At 59.8% G+C, this 6,114-nt stretch overlaps 1 protein-coding gene across 3 annotated transcripts in view; it reads left to right on the top strand.

The window, feature by feature from the left end:
• Nucleotides 1-2,563: 2,563 nt before the first annotated feature.
• Nucleotides 2,564-6,114, top strand: part of GJC1 (gap junction protein gamma 1) — a 29,376-nt gene continuing 25,825 nt past the window's right edge. Inside the window, exon 1 of one of the 3 annotated variants that reach the window (XM_075171172.1) lies at nucleotides 2,564-2,617. The gene's annotated coding sequence lies outside the window, so the exon portion shown is untranslated. Of the gene's footprint in view, nucleotides 2,618-4,893; nucleotides 5,070-6,114 lie in introns of those variants that run through there. The other 2 variants (XM_075171174.1, XM_075171171.1) reach the window with 2 other exon arrangements.

Raw genomic sequence — 6,114 nt, 5'->3', positions numbered from 1 at the left:
CCCCCCGCCATCCTGGTCCTGCCTGCAGTAGCTAACTCTCCTCTCCCCTGCCCCAGCTCCTCGCTCTGCATCCGCCCTCAGCCCCGGGTCCTCTCCCGAGCGCGTGCTGTGAGAGTAGGGCTGGTTTACACCTCGTGCAGCCATTTGCACCCTCTTTTTCCCCTGGCCCTGCTCTGCGGGCGCGGCTGCCCCCCCAGACTGAGCCTTGCCTGGGATCGCCCCGATGCAGCCGTGCTGATTTCGGCCACCGCAGCCTGGACCTGCCCCAGAGCATCCCCGCCTTTGGAGGGGCTCGAGATGCCTTGGGGGGGCACACAGCACCCCAGGAGCAGAAAGTAAAGCCAAGGACACCCTCCCCCCAAACCTTCTAGTTGCTGGTGGAAACCGGGAGGCACTGGGCTGACGTCGGCACGGAGGGATAGGAAACAGCCCCGGAAAGAGTGTCCAGCCATCCCATGGCGTGCCGGCTCTCTGCGGAAACTGGATATCGCGGGGGATAATTCAGGGCCACCACTGGCCAGCGGGGCTTGGAAACCGGGGTGGGGGAAGGATTTCCTGCCCCTGACAGCGGACAACGGCATCGCCCGCGCGTGCTGCCCCGTCCCATCCGCCCGGCGGGAGGGCGCAGGGTGCCGGGGGCTCCAGCCACATCTCTGGGCTCAGCCTTTCCTGCCGGGCAGTGCCGGGAGCTTCCCCATCGCCTCCCGCATCCGCCCCGGCACCGCGGCGTGGCGCGTTCCCGCTCTGCCCTGGGGCGAAGCGGGGTTCAAGCACTGCCTGGTGCAGGCAAGACCAGCCTTACACCCCGGCCAAGGGTGCTTTTCACCTCCCAGTACAGCCCAGCAGCAAACTGGGGACCAGGCCAGGCGTCTGCTGGAGCTGCGCGAGCCTGGAATTGCTCACGCCGGGGCTGCAGCAGGATCAGCGCCCGTGGGGTGCTGCACAGCACGTCCCCGGGCTCGCGGGATGCGACCCCGGCTCCGGAGCCAAGCGCTCGGCCGCGCCGTCCCATCGCGGTGGGGGGTTTTGTCCCCGGAAGGGGACGTCCGTCATTGTCCCAGGGTGGCTCTGATCCCAACCCTGGGCTCTCCAGGGCCCGTGGGGGCACCCGTACACCCACGGGCATCGGCGCCGGTCACCCCTGCCCTCCGGAGAGCGGAACCAGGGGGCTGCGATGCCCGACGGGTCCCTACGGATCTGAGCACCACCCCGGCTTTTACCCCAGGAGGGGTGGCAGGATACGGCCCGGCAGGCGTGGGAAGGAGCCGGTTCTCACGCAGGCTGATCCCAGCAGCTGGAAAACGCTGACCCGTGGCGGGGCCCGAGCGGCCGCACGAGCTCTCGCAGCCGAAAACCCGGCCCCGCGTGTGCGGGCTGGGAATTTTCCACGGAAATGGCTCTTCCCTGGGAACGGGGGCTGTGTGCGGCCGGACCCTGACCCCCGGCCCCTTCCGAGCGGCTGGAATTTCCCCCTCGCCAGCAAAAGAGCTTTGCCGGGTGCAGGGTGCTCCAGGGGATGTGCCCACCCGGGGTGGTGGTGAAGGTAAACTGAGGCACGCTGACACAGGGAACTGCTCGCTAGGGCAGCGGGTGCTGGGGGGCTCCATCCTTGGCACGAGTTCATCGGGGCTCAGCACCAGGACCCGCCAAGGGGACAAACACCCCCATCCACAGCGGGGCCATCAGCACTGAGTGACGCTGTGCCAGTCCCTCCGTTGTCCCCGTTTGTCCCCCATCCCCACTGACTTCACAGGTCCTCGAGGGGACGCACCGCCTTGAGCAACGAGCTCCCAGTGGGGTGAGCCCCAGCCCTGCTCCCAGTGTCCTTGTCCCCATCCTGCTCCAGGTGACCCTGGCTGCAGCCCTGCTCCTGGTGTCCGCATCCCTGTCCTGCTCCCAATGTCCCCATCCTGCTCTCAATGTCCCTGTCCCCATTCTGCTCTCAGTGCTCCCATGCTTGTCCTGCTCCCCGTGTCCCCATCCCCACTCCGCTCCCATCCTGCTCCTGGTGTCCCTGTCCTGCTCCCCGTGTCCCTGTCCCCATCCTGCTTGCAGTGTCCTTGTCCCTGTCCTGCTCCCAGTGTCCCCATCCCCACCCTGCTCTTGGTGTCCCTGTCCCCACCCTGTCCCTGTCCTGCTCCCAATGTCCCTGTCCCCTCCTGCTCTGTGTCTCTGTCCCCATCCAGTCCCGGAGGGGACCCAGCTCCGAGGCCATCGCTTGGTGTCACAGCCGTGTCCCTCTGTCCCCACCCCAGGTACCTGCCGCCCGCAGCCCCAGTCCCGCACCAGCCCCCCCCGCACAGGAGCTTCCTGGGCCACTTCCCAGCCCCACGCAGAGCTGCTTCCCTCCCCCTCCCCCATTTCCAGGCCTCCCACGCGTGGGGCCTCCCGCGCACCACCCCCCCCCCCCCACGCCGTGGCGGCGGGGGCGCGCGCCGGGCGGCACGTGGCGGCGGGGCCGGGTGGGTGGGTGGGCTCGCGGGGGGGGGGAGGGGGGCTTTGCGCATGCGCCCCGCGCCCCCCGCCCGGGCTCGGCGGGCCCGCCGCGGCGGCGCGTGTGGGCGGCCGAGGGGCCCCGCCGCGACCATGGGCTGGAGCCGCGCCGGGCGCCGGCGGCGTGAGTGGGGTGGGGGGCGGCTCTGGGCGGGCTGCGGGGAGGCGGGGGGCGGCTGTGGGGGTGCTGCGGGCTGAGGGGAGGCGGGGGGCGGGTGAGGGGAGGCGGGGGGCGGCTCTGGGGGGGCTGCGGGCTGAGGGGAGGCGGGGGGCGGCTGAGGGGAAGCGGGGGGCGGCTCTGGGGGGGCTGCGGGCTGAGGGGAGGCGGGGGCCTGCGAGCGCCCGCGGGGCTGAGGGGAGGCGGGAGAGACTGAGCGCCCGCGGGGCCGAGGGGAGGCGGGCGCTGTCGGGGGAGCCGCGGGCTCTGAGGGGACCGAGCCGCGGGGGGCCGAGGGAAGGCGGGCGCTGTGAGGGGAGGTGGAAGCCTGAGGGGACCGAGCCGCGGGCTCTGAGGGGAGCGGGGCGCTGTGAGGGGAGGCGGGAGCCTGAGTGGAGCCGCGGGCTCTGAGGGGACCGAGCCGTAGGGGGTTGAGGGGAGGCGGGAGCCTGAGGGGACCGAGCCGCGGGCTCTGAGGGGAGCGGGGCGCTGTGAGGGGAGGCGGGACCCTGAGTGGAGCCGCGGGCTCTGAGGGGGCTGAGAGGAGGCGAGAGCCTGAGGGGACCGAGCCGGGCGCTCTATGGGGAACGAGCGGCCGAGAGGAGCCGCCGCGCCCCCCGCCGCCGGCCAACGTTGCGAGGTGCCGGTCGCGCCTCCGGAGCCCGGCGTCTCCGCTGCTCGCCCGCGGCTGACGCCGTCGCCTTTGTCCCGCTGAGCTTTCTCCGGCGGGCTCCGGGGGACAGGGGCGCGCCTTGGGTCCTGCTGCGGGGAGGTGGCTTTCCGGGACGGGCATTTCTAATGTGTTTTTCCCAGGTGAAGAAATGCAAACCCTCGTCACGGCTTTCTGGCGTGAGAAGGAGGGTGCTGCGTGCTGATAGTACACAGCCTTCCAGGTGTTTTTACCACCTTCAGTGGTAAATTTTGCTTTTTCCTGTGATGCTGATCTTAGTTGCAAGTAACAGGTATTTTACTTTAAGAGACACCGTCTGTCACCTCGCTAGTGCACTCTCCTTGCAAAGCTGGCTCTGCCATCCCAGCTCCTCAGCCTGGCAAATCCCCGAGCATTCAGTCCACGGCAGCAGATGCTGTTGTAGCACCAACACAAGCTGAGAAATCAGCAGCTCCTTGCTCTCCTTGGCCAGATAAACGTTTATAATGCTGTTGATAGCCTGAGTTAACCCTGTCTCAAGCTAACTGGGGCTACAGCCGCGCGGTTTGATGTTTCTCTGCGCTCGATCTGAATGCAGAGCACGAGGAGAAAAATCCGTCCCCTCTATGGGATAATGAAAGTTTTGGCCTCTGTTGGGCCTAACTTTCACCCGTTGTTGTAAAATTTCACAAGAATGACATTTGTACAGTTATTTTTGCTGGCTTTTTTTAGCCAATTCTCTTTTCTACTGGTAGGAATTAGTTCTGACTCTTTCTGGTCGTTGCGACCTTGCTTTCTGGGGAAGTGCTGATTTTGTTCCACCGTCAAAATGATTACAAATAGGAGATAGTGCACAGAGGTTTTAATTAGGGCATGGATGTACAGTATGGATTCTCGAGCAACAGTTGGTAATGCCGGGTTCAGCTTTTTCACTGGCTATTTACTTAGTATTTAGAAATAAGAGGAAGAACAAAAACTTTGCATTTGACCGACAATTGATTATTGTTGTTATTATTTCCATGTCTTCTGCCCACTCTAAGTCAAGGATAATTGGTAGAAAAAAAATCTGTCCCATTCTGTTAGAAATCTGTTTCACGGTGATGTTCAGCAAACCAGCCGTCAGTCCAGTTACCAAATCCCACCTTTCTTCAGGTCATTTAAAAGGGGAAAGCTACTGTTTTCTGTCAAGACTTGCGATTAGGAAAATGAAAGGTGCCCTTCTCTGTATTTTTGATTCTTTCCAAGTACATTCTAAGGTTATGCTTGTGCTTTCCTGGGGGAACAAGTAAGCTCCGTTCTATGAAGCGAGGTATGTAAGAATTTTTAAAAGAAAATGAATATACAAACACACAGGTAATTTGAGCCTTATTGTGCTGTTCCTTATTCTCCCATATGACTGCAAACAGCTGAAAGCCACGCATTTCCAGCAATCCTAAAATTAACTCCAGCGTTTCTGCAGTTCTAAAAAGGCAGGAGGGGACGATGTTTGTTTTCCCCCTCGCGTCGTGCTGGTGGCTGAAGCGGATCTGGAGGGCTTGGCGGTGGGTGGGGTGAGCCGTTAACATATTTTCTGCCTCTGACGAATGCGCAGGCTGCTCGGCGTCCGTCCTCTCTCTGGTCAGCGGCAAAAGCTCCTAATGAGTAGACGGCCCTGGTGATTAAAGCCGAGGTAGAGTAGTTTGACCGCAGGGATTTCCCGTGCGACAGGGCAGCCAGGGATCCTTATGGCCAGGGGCTTCTGACCATGTCTGCGGCCGAGGAGGAGGCCAGGTAAGGGGGTGAGGGGGCTCGGAGCAAAAGCTCAGGTGAGCTGGGGTTGATGGTGCGCTGCGAGCGGGTGGCTGCATGCTCCGGGTCGGTTGTACTGAGCTGGGTGCCTGCCCTGGGAGTATTTCTGTGGCTCTTTGTAAGGAAACGATCCCTTTGCAGTGTATTTCTCGAAAAACGGTAATTTGACTGACATTTCTGAATTGAAATGGCAAAGGATGGGGCAAAACGGAACAAGGAACATATGTTAGTGCGCTTTGACACATATGTTTGAAGGTTTGGGTTTCAGATCACCTGAAACTTGTTTTAGAAGACCATCTTTTTTTTAACTGTATTGAAAACGCGTTCAGCTGCTGTTTGTGTGGCTACTTGGGTTCATCACCCAGCTTCTCTCATCTTTGCAGTGGCTTTTAAAACTGGCTTTGTGAAGTTTCAGATCAGTTGAAATTGTGAAAAGTTATTCAAGAAATCTTAATGACTGGCTGTACCTTATCAACTTGTACTTTTACTTACTACTTTTAATGCTAGAATTGTGAGTTTGTATTATTACTGATGCAGTGGGCTATTGAATTATTGCTAATAGACAACATTTTCATTTGAAAAACTGTTTTCGTAATTGATGCAACAACATTAAGTTTTTTGGGTTTTTTAAAGCAACTCACAGGTCTGAATGCATGATTGTAAGAGAGGAATTGTCATGAAATATCTGTATTCTAGATGGATTCCATTGGTGCCTGTTCTTAGCCCTTCATTAATGATTATTTTTGCCTGTTACTTCAAAGCAAACATCCAAGTCATCACAGGTAACTTGCAAGTGATGCAAATATCAGTAAATAACTGAAAAACTGGGGTCACAGACTGAGAGCATGGTGGCTCGCTTTGAACGAGTTAGAGAAGAGCCCCGAACGGGTCGGAAAACGTGCTGACAGTGAGGATTCCAGTGGTCCCGTCTGTCCCTTAACAGAGGGAAGGTTAAAAGAAAGCTCATTAACAGTTTATGAGTGCGTTTGTGAGGACAAAGGTGTAGCAGTGATCAGATGCTAGGTAA

Source organism: Calonectris borealis, chromosome 22 (genome assembly GCF_964195595.1).
Source record: "Calonectris borealis chromosome 22, bCalBor7.hap1.2, whole genome shotgun sequence".
Lineage (NCBI taxonomy): Eukaryota > Metazoa > Chordata > Aves > Procellariiformes > Procellariidae > Calonectris > Calonectris borealis.
This window is presented reverse-complemented; position numbering and strand designations above follow the sequence as displayed.